General features: G+C 47.9%; 1 pseudogene; it reads left to right on the plus strand.

Annotated features, from left to right (window-relative positions):
- The window catches only part of LOC123101484 (protein CHROMATIN REMODELING 35-like), a 78,599-nt pseudogene that overhangs the window by 13,170 nt on the left and 49,863 nt on the right, over window positions 1–15,566 (plus strand).

Raw genomic sequence — 15,566 nt, forward strand, 5'->3', positions numbered from 1 at the left:
AGAGAACTTTAAAGAGTGTAAATTAAAAAACATGAGAAGAAGAAGTTGTTGACCGTGGCCTACCCACTCTGTCGATGCCGGTCAACTTCCTAGACTGGCACTGAGAGAGAACTTTAAAGAGTGTAAAGTAATAAACATGAGACGAAGTAGTTGTTGATCGTGGCCTACCCCCTCTCTCGGTGCCGGTCAACTTCCTAGACCGCCGAGGCCACCGGATAGCCCATGCATATACATGCAGTGGACTCCTTTGAGAGCACAAGAAGTTTCGAGGCCAACGGAGCAACAGGACCCGCACTTCCTGCACAAACCGGACACATTCCCTCTCGATACCCATAGACTATCTCGAAGAAGGGGCCTAGACTTGGTCTCATCTCGCCATGACATGCACTAACATGGAGAAGTAGTTATTCACCATGGACTACACCCTCTCGGTGCCGAACAATGCCCTAAACCGCTGGGGCCACCGGATGGGTGCTCGATATAGAGACCGCCCGAGGGGGTGAGGACACCCCTACATGCGTGTGGCCCATGCATATGCATGCAGGGGTGGTGTGCTATTTGAATAAGCAACGCACATCCTTGACATGACACGTGCCTCACAAACCACACACACGGGCAGTAACATCGAGGACCGGCTGCGTCCGTCCCCGAGACAGAATCTTCGGTGGGTGATCCCGTGACAGAACGAGCCTAGACTTGGTCTGTCATCTCGCGATGACATGCACTAACATGGAGAAGCAGTTATTCATCATGGACTACACCCTCTCGGTGCCGAACAATGCCCTAGACCGACGGGGCCACCGGATGGGTGCTCGATATAGAGACCGCCCGAGGGGGAAGGGCACCCCTACATGCATGCTCCCCATGCATATGCATGCAGGGGTAGTGTGCTATTTGAATAAGCAACACACGTCCTTGACGTGGCACGTGCCTCACAAACCACACACACAGCGGGAACGTCGAGGACCGGCTGCGTTCGTCCCCGAGACAGAGTCTTCGGTGGGTGATCCCATGACAGAATGGGCCTAGACTTGGTCTGTCATCTTGCGATGACATGCACTAACAAGAAGAAGCAGTTATTCCCCGTGGCCTGCCCCCTCTAGGTGCCGAACAACGCCCTAGACCGTCGGAGCCACCAGAGGGGTGCCGATCTCTAGAACCGGCCGAGGCCTATCTGAAGAAGAAAACACAAGACGGTAATTATGATGTGCTAAGGTTGTTTGCCAAGCATGGAAGACAACAACAAAAAAGTATAATACATATTATCGAGAATGCACAATAAGGAAAGAGATCTAGGTTAGATGCTTTACCGAGAGCGCCTCTCGAAAAAGGTGGCCATTGTCGAGAGCCGAGAATCGAGCCTCGGTAACCACTGCTCTAATTTTCCCCTTCTCTTTTTGTTTTTGTTTTGCACTATCTTTTTTGTATCTCATATTTCATATGCTTTTACGACCAAAGTTTGGAAATTCTATGACTTCTGATGAATTTTTTCGATGAAAGACTTTTGATGCACTCATATATATATATATATATATATATATATATATATATATATATATATATGCTTTTTGGGTTAGATTTGTTCAAAACCCAACTTTAAAGAGTGTAAAGTAAAAACATGAGAAGAAGTAGTTGTTGACCGTGGTCTACCCCCTCTCTCGGTGCCGGCCAACTTCCTAGACCGGCACCGAGAGAGAACTTTAAAGAGTGTAAAGTAATAAACATGAGAAGAAGCAGTTGTCGATCGTGGCCTACCCCCTCTCTCGGTGCCGGTCAACTTCCTAGACTGCCGAGGCCACCGGATAGCCCATGCATATACGTGCGATTGCCTCATTTGAGAGCATAAGAAGTTTTGAGGCCAACGGAGCAACAGGACCCGCACTTCCTGCACAAACCGGACACATTCCCTCTCGATACCCATAGACTATCTCGAAGAACGGGCCTAGACTTGGTCTGTCATCTCGCGATGACATGCACTAACACAGAGAAGCCGTTATTCACCATGGACGACACCCTCTCGGTGTCGAACAATGCCCTAGATCGCCGGGGCCACTAGATGGGTGCTTGATATAGAGATCGCCCAAGGGGGGAGGGCACCCCTACATGCGTGTGGCCCATGCATATGCATGCAGGGTTGGTGTGCTATTTGAATAAGCAACACACGTCCTTGACATGACACGTGCCTCACAAACCACACACATAGGCGGGAACATTGAGGACCGGCTGTGTCCGTCCCCAAGACAGAATCTTCGGTGGGTGATCCCATGACAAAACGAGCCTAGACTTGGTCTGTCATCTCGCGATGACATGCACTAACACGGAGAAGAAGTTATTCACCGTGGACTACACCCTCTTGGTGCCGAATAACGCCCTAGACCGCCGGGGCCACCGGATGGGTGCTCGATATGGAGACCGCCCGAGGGGGGGGGAGGGCACCCCTACATGCGTGTGTGTTGAGGCATATCTATCTTGATGTGGTTTTGGTGATTGATGGCAATGTGTTTGTGGACTAATCGTGTGCTTTGAGCATTTCAGAGATTCATCCTTGGCACGAGACAATTTCTTCCCCTCGGAGTGTCATTCAAGACGGTGTAGCTCTTTTGTTTATTTCTCGGTGGACTAATTGCGTAGAGGGCACAATACTATAAAGAGGGGGTCCGCCTTGGCATTGCTTGGGTGGAATCAACACGTACACATCCGCTTCTCACCCTCCGAGCCCTTCCGCTTCTATGGAGAGATCTTCTATCTTCTTGTGGGTTTTGTCTGGGTCCCAACACTAGTACTGTGGTACCCAACGGTAGTACCACTATGGGGTCACAAGCGGCAGTACTGCTCCGCAGCGGTAGTACCGCCGGTGACTCCGCAGTAGTACTACCGCTGGCTTGCTAGGTCCCTACCGCGTTGATTCGAGGGGTCTTTTTGTGTGTCGAATTGTGCGGTACCTCGCTGCGGCAGTAGTGCGACAGTACCGCTCATTAGCGGTAGTACCGCCCTTCCTCCGCGGCAGTACCGCCCGGTTCCCTCTTTCCCTTTACCCTTCGTTTTGTGCGGCAGTACCGCCAAAGGGAGCGGTAGTACCGCTTAACCCAGCGGCAGTACCGCTATCTCCCGCGGTAGTACCGCCCTCTGCGGGGCTGTTTAGTGAGGCAACAGTTGGATTGTTGCCCCCACTATAAAAGGGAGTCCCCTTCTTCCCCGTTGACTCACCTCTTCCCCCTTAAGCTCCATTAATGCTCCAAGCTCCATTTTCGCCCGATCTATCTCTCTAGCCAATCAAACTTGTTGATTTGCTCGCGAGTGGTTGAGAAGGGCCCGATCTACACTTCCACCAAGAGATTTTCGATTCCCCCACCTATCCCTAGAGGATCTTGTTACTCTTGGGTGTTTGAGCACCCTAGACGGTTGAGGTCACCATGGAGCGATAGTCCATTGTGGTGAAGCTTCGTGGTATTGTTGGGAGCCTCCGATTAAGTTGTGGAGATTGCCCCAACCTTGTTTGTAAATGTCCGGTTGCCGCCTTCAAGGGCACCAATAGTGGAATCACGGCATCTCGCATTGTGTGAGGGCGTGAGGAGAATACAGTGGCCCTAGTGGCTTCTTGGGGAGCATTGTGCCTCCACACCGCTCTAATAGAGACGTACTTCCCCTCAAAAGGAAGGAACTTTGGTAACACATCCTCGTCTTCATCGGATCCACTCTTGGTTATCTCTTACCTTTACTTGTGCAAGCTCATTAGTGTTATTTCTCTCGCTTGCTTGTTTGTTTGTTATTGTTGCATCATATAGGTGCTCACCTAGTTGCACATCTAGACAACCTACTTTGATGCAAAGTTTAATTCGGTAAAGAAAAGTTAAAAATTGTTAGTTGCCTATTCAACCCCCTCTAGTCGGACTTTGCCGTCCGAAGAGTATGGTTGATACCGTAGATGGTGTGGAGGAACACTCCGGTGTGAATCCGATCTCATCTACGGGCGATGGGGGAACCTCGGTCTCTCGTCAGGAGTTCAATGTGGCCTTGGAGACATTGAAAACCTCCATGACAACCGAGGTTGAAAGCATGTTTACTAAATTCATTGAAGGGCTTAAACTATCCACCGCACCGTTGAAAGTGGGTGTTCCCACTGACAAGGTGATGGATGCTATCTCCGACAAGGGGGAAGCTAGTAGTGAAAAGGCTCCTTCTTCTACTGGTAAAAATGGCACCGACATCTTTGCTCATGTGGAACCACCACTTATGAAAAATTAGGACTTTGATTCTTGGGTTTATCGCTTTAAGCGTCATTTAAATCATGTGAACACTAATCTTTGGAGAATCATTGAAGAAGGTTTCAATCCGCATGATCCAAGCAACTTCACTCCTCGAGAAGCCACGGATAATCAATTCAATGAGAATGCTCTCTTCATCATTCAAGATGCAATTCCACCTAAAGATCTACCTCACCTTCGACCCTTCGCCTTGGCCAAAGATGCATGGCTTTGTGTTGTCTCTCTCTACCAGGGAAGCGCAAGCATTCAATGCTCCAACTATGAAGTGGTGCAAGATGAAGTCGATGAGTTTGCAATGAAAGAAGATGAAGAACCTCGTGAGCTTTATCGGAGAGGAACCAAGCTCGCGGTCTCACTCCGAGATCACGGGAGCAAGGACATGGATGACAATTGGATCAAGCACAAATTCCTCAAGGCAATGATGCCTTACCACAAGGCCATGTCCTTTGTCATTCGTCAAAGGCCGGACTTCCACACTTTGACCTCAAGTGAAGTGTTGGATGAGTTTGTGGCGATGAACATCTTGGACAAGACCGCCGACAATGCGGTGCTTCGTTCTCAAAGGGCAAAGAAGCCCAACCTTGCATTGAAGGACAAGGTTTGCGTTGAAGAAGAAGAAGAGGAAGAAGAGGAAAGCAACCCCGAAGATACAAAGTATGTCTATCATGAAGACATGACACTTGCTTCAAGGCAATTTTGGAGTAAGAAAAACTCAAGGCCAAACTTCAACAAGAACAACTCAAGTGGCACGAAGAGAAAGCAATGTGTAAGGACTTGCTACAATTGTGGCAATGTGAGTCATTTTGTTGCAGAGTGCCCGTATGAGAAGAGGGAAGACAATGGTGGCAAGCTCATTCGAAAGGACAAATCCAAGTCTTTCCCCAACAAGAGCAACTTCATCAAGAAAACCGCTCACAAGGCATTGGTGGTTCAAGAAGAGTACCATGATGATTATGATGAAGAAGATGGTGAGTCGGTTGCCATGGCCTCCGTTGCCATTGCAAAAACTCCACGACTATCTCTCTTCGACTCACCCAATGAGAACATCACCGCCAAGTGCCTCATGGCTAAAGCCACCAACAAGGTAACTCCCAACATCAAAACTACCATCATTAATAATCCTTCCTTTACGGATTGCATTGATGAATGTGAGGGATCTAATGTGGAGGAAAATGAGTTTGAGTCCTTTATGGGTAAACTCAAGGGTAAATCCAAGAAGCATTTTGTTGCTCTCTTGGAACAACTTGGTGAAGCAATGCGTGATCGAGTCTCATGAAGATACCATCTCCAAGATGGAGGGGCATAGTCGTGATTATGCCGATGAGATTTCGGATCTTTCCAATGCTCTTGAGGAAGAGTGTGGTCTTCGTTTGGCTCTTGAGGAGTCACACAACGATCATCATGTTAAGTTAAAGAAAGATTTTGATCATGCTCTCATGGTTTCTCGTGCGCTAAACTCCGAGAAAGCCAAACTTGGGGTTGATCTTGCTAGACTCAAAGAGGAGTTTGATCTACTTGACAAGGCTCACAAGGTCTTGAAGGGTGCTCATGCTAGCCTCAAAGAGTCTCATGATCAACTCCAAGTAAAGCTAACCAAGCAGAAAGCCACCTTTCCTCGTATGATGTTAATTGATAATGCAAATGCTACTAACCCATGTTGTGAGTATGTGCAACTTGTTGAGGAGAACGCTAAGCAAAAGGTGCAACTTGAGAAAGGTCTTGTGTCTTGCATACAAGGTGAGAAGAGCCTCAATGACCTCTTGACCAACCAAAAGGGAGTTGTGGCCAAGGAAGGGATTGGGTACGTGTCCAAGTCCAAGAACGAGAAGAAGAATGACAAGGCCAAACGACCTCCTCCTCTCAAGCAAACCTTTGTGAGGGAGGGTGAGGGTGCTACTAAGGAGAAGGAGAAAAACTCCATGAAGGGTAGTGATGCCAAGAAGGGAAACACTCCCCTTCCCAACAAGGCCGGCGACTTTAACCCTTCTTATGTGTTGTGCCGCGCTAGAGATGGGCATGTTTATGCCAAATTTGTTGGTTCTCCTTATGAGTACATTGAATGGTCTATTTGGGTTCCTAAGAACCTTGTTACTAACATCAAAGGACCCATTACAAAATGGGTACCTAAAACCAAGCATTGATCTCTTGTAGGTGTTTGCTTCCGGTGGGGGATCATGGTTGCTCGATAGTGGAGCTACTAATCATATGACCGGAAGCAAGGACTTGGTGGTGGAAGTGCAAAAGATTCCATCCATGCCCACCAATGTTGAGTGGGGTGATGCCTCGTCTTCTAAGGTATTGGGACTCGGCAAAGTTGTCATTTCTCATGATCTTACGATCGAGAAGATCATGCTTGTTGAGTCCCTTGCATACAATTTACTTTCCATTCATCAACTAGCCCTCATGGGCATTGCCACTTTCTTTGATATTGATTCCGTGGCCCTATTGTGGAGCAAGACTCTTAAAGTAGCCTCTGTTGGGCATGTCGAGAACGATCTCTATGTGATTAACTTTTCAAAGCGACCCACTAAGACCGCGACATGCCTAATGGCTAAAGTTGACGTGGGATGGCTTTGGAATCGCCATTTAGCCCACGTCAATATGAGATCTTTGCAAAGTCTTCTCAAGGGGGACCATGTCCGTGGACTAACAAATGTTAGTTTTGCCAAAGATCATGCTTGCAGTGCTTGCATTGAAGGAAATCTACATGAGAAGGCTCACCCTCCCACGACTATCATCTACTCGAAGAGGCCTTTGGAGCTCCTTCACTTGGATCTCTTTGGACCTCCATCCTTTGATAGTCTTGGGGGTAGAAAGTATTGCTTGGTGATTGTGGATGACTATTCAAGATACACTTGGGTATATTTCTTCAAGAGGAAGAGCGAGACCCAACAAACCGTCATCGACTTTACAAATGAAGCTCAACGACAACACAATGCAAAGATTTTGACAATAAGAAGTGACAACGGCTCCGAGTTCAATAACTACACCTTGGATGAGGTTTTGAGTGATGAGGGAATCAAGCATCAATATTCCGCACCTTATACCCCTCAACAAAATGGTGTAGCGGAGTGGAAGAACCGAACGTTGATGGATGCGGCACGGACCATGATGGCGGAGTTCAAGTCTCCCTACAACTTTTGGGCCGAAGCCATCAACACCACGTGCCATGCATCTAATCGGCTCTACCTCCGCAAGGGCTTGAACAAGACTCCATATGAGATACTCACCGGTAACAAGCCCAACCTCAAGTACTTCAGAGTGTTCGGGTGCAAGTGCTTCATTCTCAAGAAAGGTGTCTGTTTGTCTAAATTTGAGGCTAGAGCTTATGAGGGCATATTTGTTGGTTATTCTACAAACTCTCATGCTTACCGTGTTCTCAATAAGTCCACGGGACTTATTGAGGAAACGTGTAACGTGGAGTTTGATGAGAATAACGGCTCCCAAGTGGAGCAAAGTGGTCCTTGTGATGTAGGTGATGAAATTCCTCCCCAAGCTATAAGAAGAATGGGTATTGGTCATATCCTACCCATTGAGGAACCCCTTGTGGCCGAAGGAGAATGACAATGTTCTACTCAAGTGGAACCTTCACCAACCCAAGACCCACACGCTTCCGAAGAACAAAGTGAGGGCCCTCAAACTCAAGGACAAGACAAAGGGCAAGATTAATCTCAAGATGGTGTTGTAACATCAAGTGATGCCCAAGGTCAAGCTCCCTCCTCCGAGCAAGTTCAAGATCAAGTCCCACGTGATCAAGAACAAGCTCAAGACGATGCTCAAGATGATCAAGTGACCACTCCTCATCTCACCCCCGAGGAGGAATTGGAGCGTCGTGCCGCCAAGGTTGCTTCCAAGCTCTCCACCAAGGATCATCGCATGACGATTGTGTTTGGAAGCTTAAGAAAGGGGGTAAGCACTCGTGGACAATTAGCAAACTATTGTGAACATAACACGTTTGTCTCTTGTGTCGAACCCCACAAGGTCTATGAGGCGCTCGAGGATCTGGATTGGATCAATGCCATGCATGAAGAACTCAACAACTTCGAGCGCAACAAAGTGTGGAGATTGGTGCCAAGACCGACGGGGAACCACAATGTCATTGGAACCAAGTGGATATTTAAGAACAAGAAAGATGCCCATGGGATTATCATTCGAAACAAGGCTCGTTTTGTAGGACAAGGCTACTCCCAAGTCGAGGGTATCGACTATGATGAAACCTTTGCTCCTGTTGCTCGTTTTGAATCCATTCGCATGTTGATTGCATATGCTTCTCATCATAACTTTAAGTTACAACAAGTGGATGTGAAGAGTGCTTTTCTTAATGGTCCTATTAATGAATTGGTTTATGTCAAGCAACCCCCCGGGTTCGAGGATCCCTACTTTCCTGATCATGTGTATTAACTCGATAAGGCACTCTATGGCCTTAAACAAGCCCCTCGTGCGTGGTATGACCACCTTACCGAGTTGTTAGAAGAACATGGTTTTGAAGTGGGGCTAATCAACCCCACTCTTTTTACTAAGAAGGTCAAAGGGGAGTTGTTTGTGTGCCAATTATATGTTGACGATATTATCTTTGGTTCCCCTAACAAAGCTTTCAATGAGGAATTTGCCGCTGTCATGACCTGAAAGTTCGAGATGTCTTCCATGGGAGAGTTGAAGTTCTTTCTAGGGTTCAAAGTGAAGCAAAGGAGAGAAGGAACTTTCATCAATCAAGAGAAATACACTTAAGACATGCTTAAGAGATTCAAGCTAAGTGATGTCAAGCCAGCGTCCACTCCCATTCCCACCAGGTGCCAACTTGACATTGATCCCAATGGTAAAGCGGTGGATCAAAAGGTATATCGCTCCATGATTGGCTCCTTGCTTTACCTTTGTGCATCTAGACCGGATATCATGTTGAGTGTGGGAATTTGTGCATGGTTTCAAGCCGCACCCAAGGAAAGTCACTATGTGGCGGTCAAATGAATCTTTCGATATTTGGCTCATACCCCAAACTTTGGCTTATGGTACCCAAGAGAAGAAAATTTCAAGCTTGTAGGTTATTTGGACTCGGATTGGGCGGGAGACAAAGTGGATAGGAAGTCAACTTCCGGAGGGTGCCAGTTTCTTGGTTGCTCTTTGGTAAGTTGGTCTTCCAAGAAGCAAAGTTGTGTGTCTCTCTCGTCCACGAAAGCGGAGTATGTGGCTGCCGGTAGTTGTTGTGCACAACTTTTATGGATGAGGCAAACTTTAAAGGATTACGGTGTCACTTGTGACAAAGTGCCTCTTTGGTGTGACAATGAAAGTGCCATCAAGATTTCCCTCAACCCGGTGCAACACTTCAAGACAAAGCATATTGAGATTAGGTATCACTTCATCCGGGATCACATTAGGCGAGGGGAGATCGAGCTCAACTATGTCAACACTCATGATAACCTTGCAGATATCTTCACGAAGCCTTTGGATGAAGCAAGATTTCGCGAGTTAAGGCATGAGCTAAATATCATTGATTCGAGCAATGTGACTTGAACCCCTGCACACCCCACCTCACTCAACGTGTTGTCTAGTTTAGGTGTAGGCATGGACATAGGGGGAGTGTTGTTCTCTCAATGAACTTTCCCTCCCCTCATAATGCATAAACTAACCAAACTCTTTCACATTAGCCATTTCTTTGGCAGTTGTGCTTCAATGATGAGTGTTGGTCATGGGCCCAAGGTTAAAATATGCGGCGCCATACCTCTAAACTCAAACATAGGTGGACTCGGCCACCGCCCTCTCTTAAAGATGTGTGTGTTTCTCGTTCTCTTTGTCGTTTTTGTGTGTGTGTTTTGTTCCCGTTTTCTTTTTGTTCTTTTTCGAGTGTTAAGCCCCTTTTTGCCCAGTCCTACCGCCCTCACCAGTGGTACTGCCGCTGAGGGGCAGGCACTGGGGGTTATATCGGGGCGGGGGAGTTATTTTCTCCCCATACCCATTCGTCCCCAGTCACTCGTCTACCTTGTCGCTCCAGCGACGCCTCGTCGCGGGAGGGCACCGGCTGGCCGCCGTTTTCCGGCCGCTTCTCTCCATTCCCTCTGGTGGAGTCATTCTCCATCTTGTCCTCCAGCCAGGGATGTTGGTATTGCCTCCGTTCTCGGTTTCTCTTTGCCTAGATCTTGCATCTAGTTCTTAGGGGCAATAGGCATTGTTCTCTAGTTTTTTGGCTATGAAGAGGCTTGTGGTGGATGGAGATTGCTTCTAGGCTCTTTGGATTGATGTTTGGTAGTATAAATTTTTGAATTTGGCATCCCGGTAGTGCCGGATCTGACCACGGCAGTAGAAAACCGATGTTCCCCATTTTGGGCGGTACTACCGCTCACCTTGAGCAGTACTGCCGCATGAGCGGTACTGCCGCTCACTGTGAGCGGTACTGCCGCCTGAGCGGTACTGCCGCGGGTAGATTGCGGTACTACTGTCGGATGCCCAGTTCCAATATTTTCTACCTCACCTTAATCCTTTTTGTTTCGCTTGGTGGCTTATGCTCTTTTCTTTCTTGTGTTTCTTCTGGTCGTGTGTTTGGTTCCAAGTGATGATCATCCTGAGTAGCAGGTCCGCCGTGACAACCCCGGGCGTGCAACGTCAAAGTGCTACCGCACCTCTGAGCCAGCAGGTGGTTCTTCTAGTACTCAACCGCCACCAGCAGGTGCATCCTCAAGTGCTCCACCACCACCTCAACAGTCGAAGAGATCCGCCAACAAGCCAAAAGGAAAGACTGTGACTGAGATGACTGCCAAGGAGTTTTGGGCAAAGCGTCGCCGCAACCCCTATGAGGAAGACCAAGATCCCTCTTTGGTCAACCGCCCATTCTGGAACCGCTTTCAGTTTGCCATCTATTTTGATGTGATCAAGGCCAAGAAGAATCTCTATGTTGATGTATGCTCCATCGATGCGGATGCTATGGAGAAGGACCCTGAGTACTTTGGCGAAGCCCTTCAGATGTGTTCTTAGCTAAACATTCTCAGGATCATGCAGTTCAACAAGGATTTTGATGCAGATTTGGTGGCTCAATTCTTTGCTACCATTCATCTTGGAACTGATGCCGACAGGACTCTGACTTGGATGACCAATGGCAAATAGCTTTCCGTCAAGTGGCAGGCCTTCATGGAGTTACTTGATGTGGAATATCACATGCTTGAGATTCCAGTCGGCTTCCGTGCTCACTGCAATGCTACATCCACTCACAAGCAAGCCCTTTGGCCCTACTGTACCGTGAAGGTTAACCCAGTGACTAAGAAGGAAACCTATGAGTTGTCTGCCTATCTGGATATTCTTCATCGTGTCTTCCGTGAGACTCTCTTCCCTTGCATCGGGAATCTGGATATGGTCCACTCCTATCTCGTGGACATGCTTATTTTCTGCTAGCATGAGAAGGAAGCAAACACTGGAGAGAGCCTGGACATTTCTCATGTTATGTGGTCTGAACTTCTCTCTACCATTTCTGAGCGCAAGTGCCCGATATATGGTCCATTCATCATGAGGCTCATTGAGAAGGCCTGGGCACGTGTCTATCCCAGAGTGATGTTGGAAACTGGAGACTTGGTTTCTCAAGGAAGAAGGACAATTGGGGCACCCCAGTGCCTAAACCCGGGGGCCCATCTACTGCTGCCGCAGCCATGGAGACTGAGACTAAGGCTGAGGCTGATGCTGACGATGAGGACTATGAGCCGTCTGGGACAGAGCCCTCTTGGGCAAAGAAACTCAAGCACAAGATGAGGAAGCTCTTTTGCATGGAGTCACATTGCCAATACATGACTCATGTGGCGGAGAAGAAGGCCAGGGGGCGTCACAAGGAGCTCATGCGTCAGTTGGGTGCAACCGTTGTTTGTGGTTCTGAGGGATAGATCACTGAAGAGGAGGAAAGGATTCACCAGCATTGCCCTTGGACCGATTCAGACGCCGAGCAGTTTCCGACCAATGACGAAGATGCAGACGATCACGCTGAGATGTGATGTTCGAGATCCTCAGCTTGCCATCACCTGGAGCCGTAGCGTCGCTCTTTTCCCTTTTGGTGTCTCGATGCCAAAGGGCAAGAGAGTTTAGGGATTTGTGTTGTTGCCGTGTTGCAAGTGTGTCTTTGTGTTGTCTTGTGTTTTCTCGTGTGTTTTCTTGTTGTCTTTGCTTGGTTTGGTTTGGTGCCAGTGAGACCTAAATTCTAGACATACGGTGTGAGATATATGCTACCCTATCGCTACCTTATTACTTATGTTTATTCAGTACTATAGTATCTTATGAGTTGCATGCTTATCCTGTTTTATACCCTGCTCTCATATATCCTGTGCTTAGAATTGTTGGACTACAAAATATAGGGGGAATATTGATCCGAATGTGTGTGTCTTGCGTTCCAAAGGCTCCACTAACTAGGTGCACACATTCAGGGGGAGCCCGTCTTTTCCTTGTGCAAATCCCTAGTTGTCATCAATCCACCAAAAAGGGGGAGATTGTTGAGGCATATCTCTCTCGATGTGGTTTTGGTGATTGATGACAATGTGTTTGCGGACTAATTGTGTGCTTTGAGCATTTTAAAGATTCATCCTTGGCACGAGACGATTTTTTCCCCTCGGAGTGTCATTCAAGACGGTGTACCTCTTTCGTTTCTTTCTTGGTGGAGTAGTTGTGTAGAGGGCACCGTACTATCAAGAGGGGGTCTGCCTTAGTATTACTTGGGTGGAATCAACACGTACACATCCACTTCTCACCCTCCGAGCCCTTCCGCTTCTATGGAGAGACCTTCTCTCTTCTTGTGGGTTTTGTCTGGGTCCCAGCGGTAGTACCATGGTACCCAGCGGTAGTACCGCTGAGGGGTCACAAGCGGCGGTACCGCTCCGCAGCGGTAGTACCGCCGGTGACTCCGTAGCAGTACTACCACTGGCTTGCCAGGTCCCTACCGCGTCTATTCGAGGGGTCTTTTTCTGTGTCGGATTATGCGGTACCTCGCTGCGGCAGTAGTGCGGCAGTACCGCTCATTAGCGGCAGTACCGCCCTTCCTCCACGGCAGCACCGCCCGATTCCCTCTTTCCCTTTACCCTTCATTCTGCGCGGCAGTAGCGCCGAAGGGAGCGGTAGTACGCTTAACCCAGCAGCAGTACTGCTGTCTCCTCCGGTAGTACCGCCCTCTGCGGGGCTGTGTAGTGAGGCAACAGTTGGATTGTTGCCCCCACTATAAAAGGGGGTCCCCTTCTTCCCCGTTGACTCACCTCTTCCCCCTTAAGCTCTATTAATGCTCCAAGCTCCATTTTCGCCCGATCTATCTCTCTAGCCAATCAAACTTGTTGATTTGCTCAGGAGTGGTTGAGAAGGGCCCGATCTACACTTCCACCAAGATATTTTCGATTCCCCCACCTATCCCTAGCGGATCTTGTTACTCTTGGGTGTTTGAGCACCCTAGACAGTTGAGGTCACCACGGAGCCATAGTCCATTGTGGTGAAGCTTCGTGGTATTGTTGGGAGCCTCCGATTAAGTTGTGGAGATTGCCCCAACCTTGTTTGTAAAGGTCCGGTTGCTGCCTTCAAGGCCACCAATAGTGGAATCACGGCATCTCGCATTGTGTGAGGGTGTGAGGATAATACGGTGGCCCTAGTGGCTTCTTGGGGAGCATTGTGCCTCCACACTGCTCTAACGGAGACGTACTTCCCCTCAAAAGGAAGGAACTTCGGTAACAAATCCTCGTCTTCATCTGATCCACTCTTGGTTATCTCTTACCTTTACTTGTGCAAGCTCATTAGTGTTACTTCTCTCGCTTGCTTGTTTGTTTGTTGTTGTTGCATCATATAGGTTGCTCACCTAGTTGCACATCTAGACAACCTACTTTGATGCAAAGTTTAATTCGGTAAAGAAAAGTTAAAAATTGTTAGTTGCCTATTCACCCCCCTCTAGTCAACCATATCGATCCTTTCAGTGTGGCCCATGCATATGCATGCAGGGGAGGTGTGCTATTTGAATAAGCAACGCACATCCTTGACGTGGCACCTGCCTCACAAACCACACACACGGGCGGGAACGTCGAGGACCGGCTGCGTTCGTCCCCGAGACAGAGTCTTCGGTGGGTGATCCCATCACAGAATGGGCCTAGACTTGGTCTGTCATCTCGCGATGACATGCACTAACACGAAGAAGCAGTTATTCCCCTAGGCCGTCGGGGCCACCGGAGGGGTGCCAGTCTCTAGAACCGGACAAGGCCCATCTGAAGAAGAAAACACAAGGTGGTAATTAGGATGTGCTAAGGTTGTTTGCCAAGCATGGAAGACAACAACAAAAAAAAGTATAATACATATTATCGAGAATGCACAAGAAGGAAAGAAATCTAGGTTAGATGCTTTACTGAGAGTGCCTCTCGGAAAAGGTGGCCATTGCCAAGAGCCGAGAATCGACCCACGGTAACCACTGCTCTAATTTTTTCCCATTCTCTTTTGGTTTTTGTTTTGCACTATATTTTTTGTATCTCATATTTCATATGCTTTTACAACCAGAGTTTGGAAATTCCATGACTTTTGATGAATTTTTTCGATAAAAGACTTTTTATGCACTCATATATATATGCTTTTTGGGTTAGATTTGTTCAAAACTCAACTTTCAAGAGTGTAAAGTAAAAAACATGAGAAGATGCAGTTGTTGACCGTGGCCTACCCCCTCTCTCGGTGCCGGTCAACTTTCTAGACCGGCACCGAGAGAGAACTTTAAAGAGTGTAAAGTAAAAAAACATGAGAAGAGGCAGTTGTTGACCGTGGCCTACCTCCTCTCTCGGTGCCAGCCAACTTCCTAGAATGGCACCGAGAGAGAACTTTAAAGAGTGTAAATTAAAAAACATGAGAAGAAGCAGTTGTTGACCATGGCCTACCCCCTCTCTCAGTGCCGGTCAACTTCCTTGACCGGCACTAAGGGAGAACTTTAAAGAATGTAAAGTAATAAACATGAGAAGAAGAAGTTGTTGAACGTGGCCTACCCCCTCTCGCGGTGTCGGTCAACTTCCTAGACTGGCACCGAGAGAGAACTTTAAAGATTGTAAAGTAATAAACATGAGAAGAAGCAGTTGTTAACCGTGGCCTACCCCCTCTCTCGGTGCCGGTCAACTTCCTAGACCGCCGAGGCCACCGTATAGCCCATGCATATACATGCGATGGCCTCCTTTGAGAGCATAATAAGTTTCGAGGCCAACGGAGCAACAGGACCCGCATTTCCTACACAAACCGGACACATTCCCTCTCGATACCCATAGACTATCTCAAAGAACGGGTCTAGACTTGGTCTGTCATCTCACGATGACATGCACAAACATGGAGAAGCAGTTA

Source organism: Triticum aestivum, chromosome 5A (genome assembly GCF_018294505.1).
Source record: "Triticum aestivum cultivar Chinese Spring chromosome 5A, IWGSC CS RefSeq v2.1, whole genome shotgun sequence".
NCBI lineage: Eukaryota > Viridiplantae > Streptophyta > Magnoliopsida > Poales > Poaceae > Triticum > Triticum aestivum.